This window comes from Dama dama, chromosome 18 (genome assembly GCF_033118175.1).
Source record: "Dama dama isolate Ldn47 chromosome 18, ASM3311817v1, whole genome shotgun sequence".
Lineage (NCBI taxonomy): Eukaryota > Metazoa > Chordata > Mammalia > Artiodactyla > Cervidae > Dama > Dama dama.
In genome coordinates, this window is record NC_083698.1 from 23,957,666 (window position 1) to 23,976,853 (window position 19,188).

General features: G+C 39.5%; 1 long non-coding RNA gene across 1 annotated transcript in view; it reads left to right on the forward strand.

Annotated features, from left to right (window-relative positions):
- LOC133072126 (uncharacterized) overlaps positions 1-7,919 on the forward strand; it is a 130,146-nt gene extending 122,227 nt beyond the window's left edge. The window contains exons 4-5 of the long non-coding RNA XR_009696638.1: positions 6,557-6,684; positions 7,726-7,919. This is a non-coding gene — a long non-coding RNA (uncharacterized LOC133072126). The remainder of the gene's footprint in view (positions 1-6,556; positions 6,685-7,725) is intronic.
- Positions 7,920-19,188: the final 11,269 nt, after the last annotated feature.

Sequence of the window (19,188 nt, forward strand, 5' to 3'; positions counted from 1 at the left end):
TATAAAATTACCCTATATATATAGGGTATATATATAACCTTGTTGAGGTAGTTCTTTTGAAATAAAAAATGAACATGTATATGACAAGTAATTTTGCAAGAGGGTGACATTATTGTAATTGCTACTCTCTACCATTATACTGGTTATTGGAACCTCAATTTTAAAATATGAAGGGAAAATAAAATAGGAAAAGTCCAGAAAACATAGTTAAAAGGAATGAGGTGTGTTGATGAATGCTCTGTAATAGATATAATCAGATATAGAGATTAAAAATTGAGATTTTTTTTGTTAATATAAAAATGTGAATGAAATAATTACTTTTGAAAAGAAAAAATTAAATTATCTAAACTGCTTCAAGAAGAAATTTTAAAAACCTAAATACTCCTTTATCTATGGTATAAGAATGAAACAAATGTATATAAGGGAATTTCTGTCAAATATTTAAGGAATAGATAATTCACAAGCTATTTAATATGTTTCAGGTGGAAAAAAAGGTAAATGTCTTAAATTTTACCAAAGTCATGAATCAGTTCATTTTACCAAAGTTTAATAACAATATTTAAAAATTAGATCCTTCATGCTATTTCCCCTCAGCCAAGAAAATCACAAACCAGTTTGTCTCATCAACACTGTGTAAAAAAATTCTGAATAAAAGTAAGCAAACCAGAGCACTCAACAAATTAATTCAATCAGAGAGCGATCTTAGTTGGAACAGAAGGTACTCCAGCTTTAGCAGAGATAACATGACTAAATGTAGCTTACGGAGTCTCACTGGGGCAGGAGGTCTGTTGCCAGGACTGATGTTCACACCTAGTCTTGAGTCTGCTCCAGGGCAGATTCTCGGCTTCTACTGTTGGGTTCAGAATCCATGGCTGAGTTGCTGCTGTGGAGCATGGGGGAGCCTGGCTACTGCTGCTTCCTAAAACTGGACTTCCCAGAACCATCCTTGCCGGATTGCAGCTTACACAATACCAGTTTCTTCATGGCACTTGCTCTAACATTTGCTTATTCCAGGTGTGTATCTAGTGGACTGATCCTTGGTTATATGTTGAGACTTCTCATTGTAAAGTAATTAGCCTCCAACTAATAAAAATAAATGGGAAAAAAATAAAAAATGTAAATGAGAAAAAAGATAAAGATTAATCCTTTGCCCATGTTAAAAATAAATAAATAAATAAAATAAAAAGTTTAAAAAAAAAGAAAGAAAAAAACAGAGATTTCTCTTTGTAAGAGAAGCAGAAGAAATGAATTTCTGGCTTCTTTAGTTGGAAATTCGTAAATTCAATGATGTGTAAAGTTCCTTTAGCATAAGATGATAGCCCAAAAACTGGTTAGTATATGAACTGAGTAGCTCAAAGTCCATTAACTCAAGGATGAATATTAGGAGAGTATGACAAAAGGCATTACATTAAAAAGTCACATGAGAAAAGCAACAATTATCTCAACAGGTAATTTAAAAAATTGAATGAAATGTTGAATTAAATTCAACATCATCAAGTTTGAATGAGAAGTCTCAGTAAATTATGACAAGGAAGTTTTTTTTTTTTTTTTTAATATAGCATGGGATATTTAGCTTAAAATAAGAGCCAAATATACCTAATAGTGAAATATCAAAAGTACTATTTTTTAATCACCACTGTCATTTAATAACTACTAATCAATGTTTGGGAGAAGGCAATGGCACCCCACTCCAGTACTCTTGCCTGGAAAATCCCATGGACGGAGGAGCCTGGTAGGCTGCAGTCCCTGGGGTCTTGAAGAGTCAGACGTGACTGAGCGACTTCACTTTCACTTTTCACTTTTCTGCATTGGAGAAGGAAATGGCAACCCACTCCAGTGTTCTTGCCTGGAGAATCCCAGGGATGGGGTCGCACAGAGTCGGACACAACTGCAGTGACTTAGCAGTAGCAGTAGCAATCAATGTATTAATAATAGGAACTTATTTAAAAATGGATCCAGAAGAAAAAATTATCAATATTTGCATCAATATTTTTCTTTTTGAAAAACCAAAAAGATCAACTGAAACAAATTAACAGATAGATAAAGAGGCAAGTTGGCTGTTTAACATGACAATGAAGAAAAATGGAAAGCTCCTCAATTTACAAGCAATGTATGGAAAATATTGTAGGTTGGAAAAAACCATTCAAAAAAATGGAATGACTAAGAAGAAACGTAAGGAGCTTATGTTGCAAATCTTCACTGAGGAAAATAAGAGAGATATATCGGATTTACTTGGATTAGGAGAATTAATTTTATTGAAGTATCAATTCTAACCAAGTTACTTCAGTTAATGTAAGGCAGGATAATGTTTGGAAACCAACTGAATAATTTTAAACCTCACTTGGATGAATTAAGTTTCTATGCTACAACTGAACATGGAATTATCACATTACTACTGGGAATCTATTTATGATTCATCTTTATTTTTTATGTGTCATTATATTTTATCAAGTGTTAAAATAATTCTTGCTGGAGGTATATCATCACTATTTATGCATTTAAAAAGCCAGAATGATTCAGACAAACAAAATACAAAAAGAAACCTACTTTTTTTTTTTTTAATTTTTTTTAATTTTTAATTTTTTTTTTATTAGTTGGAGGCTAATCACTTCACAACATTTCAGTGGGTTTTGTCATACATTGATATGAATCAGCCATAGATTTACACGTATTCGCCATCCCGATCCCCCCTCCCACCTCCCTCTCCACCCGATTCCTCTGGGTCTTCCCAGTGCACCAGGCCCGAGCACTTGTCTCATGCATCCCACCTGGGCTGGTGATCTGTTTCACCATAGATAGTATACATGCTGTTCTTTTGAAACATCCCACCCTCACCTTCTCCCACAGAGTTCAAAAGTCTGTTCTGTATTTCTGTGTCTCTTTTTCTGTTTTGCATATAGGGTTATCGTTACCATCTTTCTAAATTCCATATATATGTGTTAGTATGCTGTAATGTTCTTTATCTTTCTGGCTTACTTCACTCTGTATAAGGGGCTCCAGTTTCATCCATCTCATTAGGACTGATTCAAATGAATTCTTTTTAACGGCTGAGTAATATTCCATGGTGTATATGTACCACAGCTTCCTTATCCATTCGTCTGCTGATGGGCATCTAGGTTGCTTCCATGTCCTGGCTATTATAAACAGTGCTGCGATGAACATTGGGGTGCACATGTCTCTTTCAGATCTGGTTTCCTCAGTGTGTATGCCCAGAAGTGGGATTGCTGGGTCATATGGCAGTTCTCTTTCCAGTTTTTTAAGAAATCTCCACACTGTTTTCCATAGCGGCTGTACTAGTTTGCATTCCCAACAACAGTGTAAGAGGGAGAAACCTACTTTTTGAGATACTACCACTGTTCTGAAACTATTGCTAAGCAGAATTTAAACATGGGTATCTTTTTATACTCCAGTAATCATGAGTATTTCATAATGGCTTTTAAATAATCTCATCAAAACATGAAATAGCATTATGAAAACAAGTCATCTTTCATATCCTCCAGATGTAAATACTTTCTGCTCATACGCTGTGATTCCTGGAATTTGTTATTTAGAAAGATTGGTAGATTACAGCTGTCAAAAATACATCAGATAGTATTTGAACTTGTACATCATCATGGACTGTATCAGAGATTATAAGAAATGAGTAATGAGGGCAACTACAAAGTCATGGGCTTGTCTAAAATATCTTATCTTTTCCAAAGCTCTCATCATTTTTAATATGAATTTGATGTAAGTTTAGCATAAACATGGTGAGTTGAAGTCTGATGATCAGACATTTAAATTTCATAATTATAGTAATATTTTCTTTTTTAAATGTCAGATGATGTTTAGACTTAACTTTTTTATTGTTAAATAGTCATATGAGAAATCACTACCCTACCCTATTTAACAATTGTTTATTTATGTACCCTGTTTTAAAACAGTCTATAAAGAAAAAACAAGAATACACAGATTGGACCAAAGGTAGTCACTGTCTTTTCCAGACTGGAGGCTTACTTTATTGGTACATCTAACCTGGGTCTACTTAATAAATTTTTTTCAGTCTTCCTGTTTATGTTCGTTGTAGTTCCTTAGCTAAGATTAGGTGAAGTGAAATCCTTAACATTCTAAACATATTAACTTGTATATAAACAGGAAGATTCAAAAGAGGCTAGCTGGACGAAGGGTTAGATCTATTAATGAATTATAACCATAGATTGTAAAAGAAAACATCATTAGATCTTGTGTGCTTGCCAGAAAAATCTCTACAGTTTTATCTTTCTCAGTTTTTCTCTCATGACCATGCAAGAAGACAAAAATGTACGTCATTGAAGAACGTCCTTCTGAAGAACAGGTGTAGAATAGAATTGAATGCATGTCTCCAGAGATAAGTCAGAAGACAAGGAGATAAAACCACATTTTCACTCTGCTAAAGCAAACTGCTATTTAAAAGACTTTTTGCTGGGGCAGGCACAACGTGATGAAAAATTCACAAGGTCGGTTAGTTAGGGTCAGCAAAGTCATTCTACTTCTCAAAGTTTTAAAACTGTAAAGAAGTTTACATTTAAGCCTGCAAGTGATGGTAAACTGTCCAGCCATGGCTATTGTTAATTGCTCATTTGTTTGTATATACAATATCCAAAATAGTGCTATTGAACTGACTTAAGGTGATTTGCTTATTGTGAGAGATTGTCAGTCATAGAAATGATGATTTTTCTATGTATTATTTACTTGGATAAAATGAGCAGCATTCTGGTACTCAGTGAAATGGGATAAAATCAGAGATACTGACTCTGGCTTTGTAACAAATACTTTCTCAATAAAGTTCTCAATGGTTGAACTTGACATTTTACCTGTGACCTTGGTTGCCAGTATGTATTATTTTAACCAATTTATGGAGATGTGTATGTGTTTCTTCTGAAGTTATGGAAGGAATTAGATTACTCTTTTTCCATCCTTGGGAGGCTTTCTAGTTGCTAAGTTGTGTCCGACTCTTGTGACCCCATGGACTGTAGCCTGCCAGGCTCATCTGCTGATGGGATTCTCCAGGAAAGAATATTGGAATGGGTTGCCATTTCCTTCTCCAGGGGATCTTCCCGACCCAGGGATCGAACACATGTCTCCTGCATTGGCAGGCAGATTCTTCACTGCTGAACAACCAGGGAAACCCAAGCATACTCATGATGCTCTTTATTTCACTTAAATTGAGTACATGTGTGGGGGAGAAGATGGGTGTTCTTATGGACAGTTTGTCTAGCTCAGTGTAACCTGCATTTCTGTGGGTTATATGAGCTCTATTTCCTGCTTTCTCCCCCTCTACTCCTGTCGCGTGAACACCACCTTCTAGTGAAGCAAACCTAGCTTTGGTTGATTTTCTATAGCAGCAGTAGAAACAATCCCTGCAATGGTAGCAGCCCAAAGACTAAGCTGGCTATCACTCCATTTCATTGTTTCCATTCCAAAGCACCAATGGCAGGTAAAATTGTATGCATTAAGTTTAAAAAAGAAACGGATTCCTCATCCTTGCATAATTCTTCAATAGTAATATGAATTATTCTCTTTAACTTTTTGACTCGACACGGGATTCAACTTTCTGGGCTGGCCAATATCTATAACAAAATTCACTGTTTTTGAGGGCAGGTGTATCTTCCTGATGTCTTGATTTTATAGAAAGAATGATCTGTTTCGGCCAACATTTGGATATCTTCTTAGGTGTCTTGCTTTTTCAGTAATCCTCATCAATGTTGAAAAACGTTTCCCTTGACATGTGGGAGATTTTACACTGTGTCAAGCCTATAAAATCCCAGATTTTTGCTTAGCTGGTCTGTGACTGTCTTTTAGACAGTGAGGCATAGTAAAACTTGCGTTGCCCTTGAAACGTGGCTCTTGAACTGTAATATTAAACAGCTGGGTTCACAATAAGCAGCTGTGATGGAAGAGGCATTTTCATGAATGGAGTCACTGAAAATATATAACTTCATTTCATACATTTATGGTAGCTCACTGAGTCTGTACAGTAAATATACTGAGATGACTGTAATCCTGTCAGATGCAATCATGGATTAGCGAATGTCAAAATTGGTTCATCCTTGCATATAGAGAAAATAATGTCTGTGTTAAAAAATACAAAACTGAATTCTAGTTAAGGTTCTGCATCAGGTCAGAAATAGTGATAGCCCTTAAGATGTTTCTTTTTAATTTCCTGTGAGAAGGATAAAAAACCGCACAAAGGAAACAATTGTAACATATGAGGAGTCCCTGCAGGGAATAAGCATCTCATTCAGGGCTGTGTGTGTGCCTGTGATGGAAAATCCGGACTGGTCTCCTCTGTTCTTTCTCTCATTTCTGAGTTGGGAGCAGAGGGGGAGAAAAAGTGACCTGGGTCAAGGACAGAAAGGATTCCTCAGCATCCTTACGGGATAGCAGTGCCAGGCACACAGGATTTAATGTAAAAATGGAAGAGGTTAGAAGTGCAGGTGTTTGTACATGACTTGTTGATTAGATTTTGTCTTCTGGGGGAGCTAAAGCCTCTCTTGTGATTAACTCATTTTGGACTGACTTTCTGTTTTTCTTCCAGAAAGAGAACTCTGCAGAAAACTGAGGCTTCCTCCTGTTTTAAAGGAGAAAAGTTGCTCCTCCCCTCACCGCCCTATCCCACAGGCAGCCCAGTGAGTTCCAGCAAAGTACAGCAGAAAGGAGACCTAGGTGACACTGTTTCGACTACTGCTCATAGCCTGAGGGGAAAACGTGCTCTTTTCTCAACATGCTTTTGTTTAAATTCTTTGCTGGGTTCCTGTCTCTTTCCGAATTCTTGTCTGGTGGGTGGAGGATGTGAGCTGAGGGGAAGGGGGCTGAGGACTGCTCTGCCTTTTTCTAGAGGGAAGCAGCGGGAAGCAGGTGGATGTAGGTCTGACTTCAGCCTAAAGGAACACCTTGGATCCTCAGGCTAACAAACTTGGCATGCTGTGAGTTTTAATGTTTGGCTTAAAGTCTCTTTATTAGACTTTTTTTTCCTTTCAATTTTATTGAGATGTAATTGATATACAGCACTGTTTACGGTGTACAGTAAAGTCGCCTACATACGAACCTTCAAGTTGCAAACTTTCAAAGATGCAATTGTGTCTTTAAATGTCCATTCACGTAGGTTAGCTCATGTGTCTGGTGTACATTGTCATGTACGTGCATACTGTTCCCAGGTGGCATTTGTGGTAAAAGAAGCTGCTTGCTAGTGCAGGAGATGTGAGACTTGGACTTGATCCCTGGGTTGGGAAGATGGCCTGGAGGACGGCATGGCAACTCTCCCCAGTACTCTTGTCTAATGAATCCCATGGACAGAGGAGCTTGGCATGCTACAGTCGATAGGGTCACAAAGAGTCAGATGTGACTGAAGCGAGTTAGCATGCACGCACTGTATAGAGTACAGTAACATATCTTTATTTCAAGCTCAGGGTGTCCGGAAGCAAGTGTAAAAGCAGCAGCATATAGCCAGATTGTGTTAGTTGGATACTTAAGCTAACTTTGTTGGACTTCACGAACAAATAATTGGACTTACCAACTTGTTCTTGGAACAAAACCGATTCGTATGTAGAGGACTTACTGTATAGCATAATGATTTGACTTACATACACCATGAAATGGTTTCCACAAGAAATTTAATGAACATTCATTATCTCACATAGATACAAAATAAAAGGAAAAAATTTTGTTCCTTGTGATGAGAACTATTAGGATTTATTCTCTTAACAGCTTTCATATTAAATATACAGCATTGAAAACTGAACTGTGGTATTGGAGAAGACTCTTGAGAGTCCAGCCAGAGAGAGATTCAGCCAGTCCATCCTAAAGGAAATCAGCCCTGAATATTCATTGGAAGGACTGATGCTGAAGCTGAAACTCCAATAATTTGGCCACCTGATGTGAAGAACTGACTCATTGGAAAAGACCCTGATGCTGGGAAAGATTGAAGGCAGGAGAAGAAGGGGATGACAGAGGATGAGATGGTTGGATGGCATCACTGACTCATGGACTTGAGTTTGAGTAAACTCTGGGAGTTGGTGATGGACAGGGAGGCCTGGTGTGCTGCAATCCATGGAGTCGCAGAGTTGGACATGACTGAGTGACTGAACTGAACTGATTGATAATTGTATTTATCATGTTACACATACCCTTCCCTCATAGCTAAGTTGGTAAAGAATCACCTGTAATGCAGGAGACCCTGGTTCAGTTCCTGGGTTGGGAAGATCCCCTGGAGAAGGGAAAGGCTGGCCACTCCAGTAATCTGGCCTGGAGAATTCCATGGAACATACAAGTCCATGCGGTTGCAAAGAGTCAGACACAGCTGAGCGACTTTCACTCACTCACTCACACACCCTTAATGCTTATTAGTCTCATAACTGAAAGCTCATACCTTTTGACAGCTTTTGTCTAGTTTTTTTCTCGCCTCACCTGCCGCTGACTTCTGGTCACCACAAATCTGATCTCTTTTTCTGTGAGTTTGTTTTTGAAGTAAAATTGACCTGCACCACTATGTTAGTTCCTGGTGTATAGCATGGTGATTTGATAGTTCTATACATTTCAAAGTGATCACCATAATGAAGTCCAGCTACCATCTGTCACCATATAATGATAATACTTAATTATTGACTCTATTCCCCACACTGTAGAGTTCACACCAGCGCCTCACTTATTTTGTAACTGTGAGTTTGTACCTCTTAAACTCACTCCTCTGTCTCTTTCACGCTTCTACCCTCCCTGCCTCTGGCAACCGTCTGTTTGTTCTCTGTGATTCTGTATCTGTCTCGTTATATTTGTTTATGTTTTGTTTTTAGATTCCACATAAAAGTCAAATCATACAGTATTTGTCTTCCTGTGTTTGACGTATTTCACTTAGCATAATACCTTCTAGTCCACTCATATAGTTGCACATGGTGTGATTTCGTCTTATAAGGACTGAGTAATGCTGCAGCATGTGTATGTACATGGGTGTGTGTATATAATGTTTTCAACATTCTGTTCTGCATCCTTTTGTTGTCTTATCCCTTAACTACTTATTGTAGATATAGATAATATTACGTTTGTCTTTTAACCTTCCTACTAACCTTCTACACGGTTGATTTCCTGTCTTTACCTTATATTTGCCTTTACCAATGAGATTTTTCCTTTTGTAATTTTCATATTTCTAGTTGTGGTCTTTCTTTTCTGCGTAGAGAAGTCCCTTCAACATTTCTTGTAGAGCCTGTTTAGTGGTGCTGAACCCTTGGCTTTTGCTGGTCTGTAAAACTCTTTATCTCTCCTTCAAATTTGAATGGTAACTTTGCTGCACAGAGTATTCTTGGTTGTAGGCTTTTTCCTTTCATCACTTTAAATATATCATGACACTCTCTGCTGGGCTGCAGAGTTTCCGCTGAAAAGTCAGCTGATAGCCTTATGAGCTTTCTCTTGTATGTAACTAGTTGCTTTTCCCTTGTTGTTCTTAATATCCTCACTTTAATTTTTGCCATTTTAATTGTGAAGTGTCATGGTATGGTACTCTTTGAATTCATCCTGTTGGTGACTTTCTGTGCTTCCTAGACTTTTTCTTTCCTGTATTAGAGAAGTTTTAAGCTCTTATGTCTTCAAATATGTTCTCTACCTCTTTCTATATCTCTTCTCCTTCTGGAAAGAGATAATAATGTATATTGTAGTATGTTTGATGTTGTCCCAGAGATCTCTTAAACTGTCCTCATTTAAAAAAAAATTCTTTTCCTTTATTTCTGTTCATTGTGAGTTATTTCCACCATTCTGTCTTTCAGTTCACTGATGCATTCCTCTATATCATCTAACCTGTTGACTCCTTCTAGTGCATTTTAATATGTCACTTAATATATTCTTTAGCTGTTTGGTTCTTTATATTTTCTACCTCACTGTTAAACTTCTCACTGTGTATGTCCATTCTTCTCCCAAGTTGTTTGAGTATCTTAATGATCATTACTGTGAACTCTTTATTGGATAGATTGGTTAGCTCCACTTAGCCATTCTTCTGGGGTTTTGCCCTTTTCCTCCATTTAAAAAATATTCCACTGTCATCTCATTTTTCCCAGGGGAGGAGGTAAGCTCAGGGTCTTTCTCCTCTGCCATCTGGGCCATTCCCCCAGTTTCTGTTTTAGAATTGGATATCCTTATCTTTTGTGTGTGACACACACACACACACAGGAAGACTATTAGAAAACATGAGAGACACATTTTGGGGTGACCTATTCTACGACAAGTGCCAATAGTGGGCTCAGGAATCCTGGCCATCCCTCGTCATCTTGGAATAGTGTTACCATTGTGTAAGTCTCTCTCATAGAGCTTTGTCTCTGGCACTAACACTTCGTTGTTTCACTCTCTAGTATTCAAGCTGGTGGCTCAGTGGTAAAGAATCTACCTGCTAATATGGAGACCCAGGTTCAATCCCTGGGTCAGGAGGATCCCCTGGAGGAGGAAATGGCAATCCACCCCAGTATTCTTGCCTGGGAAATCCCATGCACAGAGGAACCTGGCCACAGTCCATGGGGTTGCAAAGAGTTGGACATGACTGAGCATACACACATGTCTTTTCTAGGCTAGAAGCTAGTTGGGGACTGGATCTATATTTGATTCATCTCTAATTCCTAACAGTGCTTTTCCATAATAGCAACTCAAGTATTTGTTGATTAACAAACACTATTTATATCATCATTTACATTAGCCCTGAGGAAATAATTCAAAATAAATTGACAACTAGTTCTTTGATAGAGCATGTTTGATTGGATATCTGTAGGGTTAAAGATTAGAATTAATGTCCCAATAGCACCTGCATTTTTCAAAAAAGCATTTTATTATAGAAAATTAGGTGCACACAAAAGTAAATTGAAGAGTATGAGCAGTTAATTTACTCATGACTGAGCTTCAATAATGATTCACATATGAACAATCTTATTTCCTTTCTACCCCTACCCAGTCTCCCCCAAAACAGTCAGATTACTTTGAAACAATCCAAAACATCATTTCACTTCAGCTACAAATACTTTATAATACTAAATATATTTTAAATACTATATTGCACAACTTTTTAGATTCTCTTATTCTGAGAGAATAAATATTATTACAATATGCTTTGGGGTGTTTATGGAGCCAAATTGGGTAAATTTTATAGAGTTGAGCTTTGAATCATCTGAGGCTCACTGTGAGTCCCATGATGAGATGGTTAGAGTTGCGATGACCTGGCTGTACCAGATGACTTGGTAGAAGAGCTTAAAATAAAACAAAGTGAAGTGCATGCGTTCTTTGTCACTCTGATTGAAGTACTAACTTTCCAAAGCAGAATCGATTTTTCCAGACCAAGCTCAGTTTTAGTGGTAAGTTGTTGTGGTCAACATACCAAGTGGCACCTAGTCTTGGCTCTGCCATAAACACCACTTTGAATGTCTGGGATGGTTAAAGCGTTGACCCCCACTCGCACCCCTGAAATCACAGGGAGAATCCACGCGGAGGGGGGCTCCCACACCCTGTTGTCCTTGTGTGTATCAGTCTCCCAGCCACTTACAGCTGGGCTCCCTGTGACTCAGCTTGGTGGAGTCACCATCATTTCTAAGCAACGCCTGAGAATTCTGCTAAAAATCTTTGTGGGCATCATGTATCCCCACAACAGGCCTAGTACTGTATCTGTAGGTGCTTGATAAGTACCTGAAATCTTTTCCTCAATTTTCCTCAAGTGGTGAGTGGAAATAGGATGGCACTTAGAAATCAGAGCAGCAATGAGCATATTGAAGCTTTTCATGAAATACTGCTTAACTGTTTGTTTTTAGAAAATTCAGCAGAGATGTATTTTTGGCATGTGGCAAATCATCAAAATGATGGATGACTGTGTTGTAATTTTATATGGTCAAAATATATCTGTCTGTATAGATATATACACACACACTTTGGATAAATTTGTATAAAACAGGTATATTTGAGATGTGTAATGGGTACATAGTGGCAGGTGGAGACTGGTTCCTAAGTGGTCAGAGGGAATGTGTTAATGGAATCTTTCCAGCAGAGGCACTGATAAAAATAGATTCCCTCTGGGAAATTTTTCTTGGCAGAGAGCATTAAGCAGTCATATTATCATTCACAGTATTGTAATAGGAGAAAAACAGGGAAAGAGTTTGACATGGATTTGTGATATGGAAAAGTTCTCTGTGCTCGTGTAATGCCCAGGGTACTTATTTAAATGATCCGTCTATAGATTTTTATTGTCTTCAGAATTGATGAGTTATTATGACAGTTATTAGGGATGATGGCAGAGGGCATTGGTATATTTGATGAATGTAAATGAATCCTGCCCACCAATCACTTTTCCTCCACATGGGCTAGGAAGGGATCACTTGAAGAGTAACTGTAGCAAAATCCCTTCTTGCAAAATAGAATTCAGGTCGAAGACCAAATTAGGGTATATGACTTAGTTTATTTGTTTTGGATGGTGTTTTACTTTTATTTTATTTTTATGCAGTAGGGTCTCATGAGTTGTCTACTTTATACGTAGTATCAATAGTGTGCGCACGTCAGTCCCAATCTCCCAATTCACTCACCTCCCCCTTTGCCCTCTTGGTATCCATACATTTGTTCTCTGCATCTGTGTCTCTATTTCTGCTTTATGAATAAGATTGTCTATACCAGTTTTGTTTTTCAGATTCCACATATATGCCTTAATGTACGATATTTGTTTTTCTCTCTTCCTGACTTCACTCTCTAGTATGACTTAGTTGAGAGGTTCAATTTAAGTTTCCTCTTCCATCCACCCTTCTTCTACTCCCTTAGGTGTGCCCTGGGACAGTGAGAGATGGGACAGCCCTGGATGGGGCTGTGTGACGTCTGGGAGTGAGGGTGGACACAGGCCACCAAGTGGATGTTGCAGCTCAGCTCTTCAATTCTGCTACAAGGGAGAACAAGAGGAGTATCAGAAGGGCGTGATTCATAGGTCCTTGCCTCGTGAGGCCTAGTCATCTGCCCAAGAGTCACCGTGACCCATCAGTACCTCCCTTTCTGACCAACCTGATGAGCACCTCCTCCTGTTTGGCATAGGGGAGCTAGGAGGGAGATGAGCAGAGACACAAAGGGTATATGATGGTAGCTTCCCTTTTGTTATTTATTAGTGGCTAGTAGTTAGACCACGGTAAAGCATTGCCTGTAACTAATGTTTCTGCAGACTCACCAGAGAAATAAGGTCATTGCACATCTAGATTTTGTTGGTTTAATACTTAGATCCATTAAAGCAGAAACTCCATTGCCCCAAGCATTACCTCCAGGTGTTTCCGAATGCAGTGAAATCACGTGGGCAACACTTCTTTACTAGTTTTCCACTCTATTTTGGGCTCGATGAGGCCTTGCATCTGCCTTTTTTTTGTCCGGCACAATCCCGTTTTGGTGATCCCTGTGTTCTAAATGTATCACAATTTCCTGGTAGTCTGTGGTGGAGTAAGGCAGAAAGGCCCTTTTCTGTTAGATTCACACTGTATGGCAGGCCCCAGTCAGTGTTGCTTGGATTCAGGGGGTTAGTAAAACTAGTCTTGTTTTGTTCTTGGAATCCGTTTGTTACACTAGGACTCAAAGATGTGTTCAGGCTCAGCTCCCTATCAGCTGAAGTACCAGACATCTCCGTGGTACTCACAAAGATGAGGCAATCACTTTACCTCTTGTGACAGTCTTCCCTGTGGCTCAGCTGATAAAGAATCCGCCTGCAGTGTGGGAGACCTGGGTTAGATCCCTGGGTTGGGAAGATCCCCCAGAGAAGGGAAAGGCTACCCACTCTAGTATTCTGGCCTGGATAATTTCGTGGACTGTACAGTCCATGGGGTTGCAAAGAATCAAACACAACTGAGCGACTTGCATTTTCACTTTCTTACCTGTGACAGTTTTTGTCACTGGTTAATAGCTATTGGCAGGGGCTCTGGGTGCACAGACCTGGGTATGGCATAAGCCCTCTTGGAGGAGGCTGTTGTTAACCCCACCATAGAGCTGCCAGGACTTACACAGGACTGGGAAACAGAATTTTGGAGGGCACAGCAAAACCTTGTGTGTACCAGGACCCAGGAGAAAGGGACAGTGACCCACAAGAGCCTGACCCAGACTTTTTCGTGTGTCCAGGAGTCTCCGGCAGAGGAGTGGGTCAGCGGTGACCTGCTGCAGGGTAGGGGGTTCTGAGTGCGGCAGTGCATGCACAGGGCCTTCTGAAGGAGGTCGCCATTATCTTCATGACCTCCACCATGGTTTGGCCTCAGGTCAAACAACATGGAGGGAACACAGCCCCACCCATCAACAGAAAATTGGATTGAAGATTTACTGAGCATGGTCCCGCCCATCAGAACAAGACCCAGTTTCCCTCTCAGTCAGTCTCTCCCATCAGGAAGCTTCCATAAGCCCCTTATCCTTATCCATCAAAGGGCAGACAGAATGAAAACCACAATCACAGAAAACTAACCAATCTGATCACATGGACCACAGCCTTGTCTAACCTGGTGAAACTATGAGCCATGCCTTGTAGGGCCACCAAGACAGATGGGTCATGCTGGAGAGTTCTGACAAAATGTGGTCCACTGGAGAAAGGAATGGCAAACCACTTCAGTATTCGTGCCTTGAGAACCCCATGAACAGTATGAAAAGGCAAAAAGATAGGACACTGAAAGATGAACTTCCCAGGTCAGTAGGTGCCCAATATGCTACTGGAGAAGAATGGAGAAATAACTCCAGAAAGAATGAAGAGACAGAACAAAAGTGAAAACAACACCCAGTTGTGGATGTGACTGGTGCTGGAAGTAAGTCTGATGCTGTAAAGAGCAATATTGTAAAGGAACCTGGCATGTTAGGTCCATGAATCAAGGTAAATTGGAAGAGATCAAACAGGAGATGGCATGAATGAACACTGACATTTTAGGAACCAGTTGAACTAAAATGGACTGGAATGGGTGAATTTAACTCAGATGACCATTATATCTACTACTGTGGGCAGGAATCCTTTAGAAGAAATGGGAGTAGCCCTCACAGTCAACAAGAGAGTCTGAAATGCAGTATTTTGGGTGCAATCTCAAAAATGACAGGAGGCAAACCATTCAATATCACAGTAATCCTAGTCTGTGCCCCAACCAGTAATGCTGAAGAAGCTGAGGTTGAATGGTTCTATGAAAACCTACAAGACCTTCTAGAACTAACACCCAAAAAAGATGTCCTTTTCATCATAGGGGACTGGAATGCAAAAGTAGGAAGTCAAGAGATACCTGGAGTAACAGCCAAATTTGACCTTGGAGTACAAATCAAAGAAGGTCAAAGGCTAACAGTTTTGCCAAGAGAACGCACTGGTCATAACAAACACCCTTTTCTAGCAACACAAGAGACGACTCTACACATGGACATCACCAGATGGTCAATACTGAAATCAGATTGATTATATTCTTTGCAACCAAAGATGGAGAAGCTCTATACAGTCAGCCAAAACAAGACTGGGGGCTGACTGTGGCTCAGATCATGAATTCTTTATTGCTAAATTCAGACTTAAATTGAAGAAAGTAGAGAAAATAACTAGACCATTCGGGTATGACCTAAATAAATCCCTTACAATTATACAGTGGAAGTGACAAATAAATTCGAAGGATTAGATCTGATAGACAGAGTGCCTAAAGAACTGTGGATGGACAGTTGTAACATTGTACAGGAAGCAGTGATCAAAACCCATCCCCAAGAAAAAGAAATGCAAAAAGGCAAAATGGTTGTCTGAGGAGGCCTTACAAATAGCTGAGAAAAGAAGAGAAGCTGAAGGCACAGGAGCAAAGGAAAGACATAGCCATTTGAATGCAGAGTTCCAGAGAATAGCAAGGAGAGATAAGAAAGCCTTCCTCAGTGATCAATGCAAAGAAACAGAGGAAAAAAATAAAATGGGAAAGACTAGAGATCTCTTCAAGAAAATCAGAGATACCAAGGGAACATTTCATGCAAAGATGGGCACAATAAAGGACAGAAATGGTATGGACCTAACAGAAGCAGAAGATATTAAGAAGAGGTGGCAAGAATACACAGAAGAACTATACAAAAACAATCTTCATGACCCAGATAAACATGATGGTGTGATCTCTCATCTAGAGCCAGACATCCTGGAATGTGAAGTCAAGTGGGCCTTAGGAAGCATCACTATGAACAAAGCTAATGGAGGTGATGAAATTCTACTTGAGCTATTTCAAATCCTAAAAGATGATGCTGTGAAAGTGCTGTACTCAATATGCCAACAAATTTGGAAAATTCAGCAGTGGCCACAGGACTGGAAAAGATCAGTTTTCATTCCAATCCGAAAAAAGGCAATGCCAAAGAATGCTCAGGCTACTGCACAGTTGTACTCATCTCACACGATAGTAAAGTAATGCTTAAAATTCTCCAAGCCAGGCTTCAACAGTATGTGAACCATGAACTTCCAGATGTTCAAACTGGATTTAGAAAAGGCAGAGGAACCAGAGATCAAATTGCCCACATCCATTGGATCATCGAAAAAGCAAGAGAGTTCCAGAGAAACATCTACTTCTGCTTTATTGACTATGCCAAAGCCTTTGACTATGTGGATCACAACAAACTGTGGAAAATTCTCCAAGATGGGAACACCAGACCACCTGCCCTGCCTCCTGAGAAATCTGTATTCACGTCAAGAAGCAACAGTTTGAACTGGACATGGAACAACAGATTGGTTCAAAATTGGGAAAGGAGTACATCAAGGCTGTATATTGTCACCCTGCTTATTTAACTTACATGCAGAGTACATCATGCAAAATGCCAGGCTGGGTGAAGCACAAGCTGGGATCAAGATTGCTGGGAGAAATATCAGTAACCTCAGATATGCAGATGACACCACCCTTAGGGCAGAAAGTGAAGAACTAAAGAGCCTCTTCATGAAAGTGAAAGAGGAGAGTGAAAAAGTTGGCTTAAAACTCAACATTCAGAAAACTAAGATCATGGCATCTGGTCCTATCATTCATGGCAAATAGGTGGGGAAACAATGGAAACAGTGAGAGACTTTATTTTTTGGGCTCCAAAATCACTGCAGATGGTGACTGCAGCCATGAAATTAAAAGAAACTTGCTCCTTGGAAGGAAAGTTATGACCAACCTAGACAGCATATTAAAAAACAGAGACATTACTTTGCCAACAAAGGCCCATCTATTAAGGCTATGGTTTTTCCAGTAGTCATGTATGGATGTGAGAGTTGGACTATAAAGAAAGCTGAACACTGAAGATGGTTTTGAACTGTGGTGTTGAAGAAGACTCTCGAGAGTCCCTTGGACTGCCAGGAGATCCACCCAGTCAATCCTGAAGGAAATCAGTCCTGAATATTCATTGGAAGGACAGATGCAGAAGCTGAAGCTCCAACAGCCACCTGACGCAAAGAACTGACTCATTGGAAAAGACCCTGATGCTGGGAAAGATTGAAGACAGGAGGAGAAGGGGACGACAGAGGATGAGATGGTGGGGTGGCATCACCAACTCGATGGACCTGAGTTTGAGTAAGCTCTGGGAGTTGGTGATGGACAGGGAAGCCTGGTGTGCTGCAGTCCATGGGGATGCAGAGGGTCAGACACAACTGTACTGAATAGCTACTACTTGACTGTTGCTTTTCTTTTTGTAGAGAATGTGCTGCAGAGGGTTTTATTTGCCTTCCTGAAAGCAACTTTCTACATTTTTCTGAAGCTCAGCAGTTACTGAAACTTCAGTCTGTTGTCTCCTGGAGTCCTTTCAGGCCCCATGAAGGCTTCTCCCATCGGTCTATCTGATGTGCTCTGAGTCATAATCCCAAATGAGACTCATCTAGGGCACCACTGGAGATGATTGCTGTTTCCTCTCTTTCTTAGACCTGTCACTCAAACATCCCACACACCTGACTTCTGCACCCGACCACCAGATTTATCAGGGTTCCACCAGCACACCCACTTCAGCAGCTGTGGTCCTTCATTTGGTGCATTGACTGCTCTAGAATTTAGGGTTTGGAGGGAGTCTTATCCTTGCTTTAATTTTAAATTTGATACTACAATCCCTGTGTCTTATTCTGTGTCTGTCCCCCCCCTCTCTCTTTATATTTGATCTCTTATAAAATTATAACATTGGACTCTTGTTTTCCAGGGCTGTATCCTATCACCTTAAGCACTCTCAAATGTATTTAGAAGTAATTATGTTTAATTATTTGCCTTTTATATACATAAAATGTTTAATTGCATAAGGTTTTTATGCTTATTTTAGTTTCTCAGTTTTAAGTATTCACACATTTTGCTTGCATTATGCTTAATTTTTTTAACTACTTGTGTATCATTGACTTACATATCACATACATTTAAAAAATTTTTCTTGAGCGTCTAAAATCCCCACTGAGTGAAAGAAAATGATGAACTGAATCATTTCTAGCTCCTTTTACAGTCTGGAAATTCTGTTTATTCTTTGAAGCTTGCCACGAGGCTCTCATTACTTGTGTTTGCAAATGAAAATGATGGGATTAAATTGACCAGAAACTTTTAGTCCAGTTATAAAATTTTAATGACTGGATGCTTTTAGGTTGCAAACATTATACACTTTTATATAAGAATAAAGTATATGTTTGGAGTCTGTGACTGGATATTAACCGTGTAATTGAGAATGCTTGCCGTAACATTTTTATAAAATTGCATACTTTTTATTTTCTGAGAGTAAGAAATTAGATTTCAATCATGTGTTTTGTTTGGAATGGGTTGGGGGCGAATTGGGAGCCTCCTAAATCTAAATGTAAGGAATGTGCTACTATAGGAAGTGAAGAGACTTGCAGATACTGCTTCTTTAAAATCCTACTATAGCCCAGAGAGGGTATTTTGAGGAAGCGCTACTAGGTGGGAGCAAAAGTGTAGGCAGTGCTTTGAAGAAGTGAATTGTAAGCAGTTGCTTCTGCCTTTTAACAAACATTTGTCTCACTCTGGAGATATGGCCCAGGGAGGGGTGTGCATCCGCACTTAAAACAGATGGTCGACCTAATAGCTATCCTGGGGGTGGGCTGGATTTAGGGCACATGAAAGCCGCAGAGAGGGGCCCAGCAGAAGTCTGTTTTGAATCTACAAAGTAAATGCTAAACTATGTAGTGAATCACCGGCTTTTGGATGTCCAATAAAGGCAGCTGAAATCATAAACTTGGAATTAGCAAGAACTAATGGATGGAAGAAGATAGCTGGATCTTTT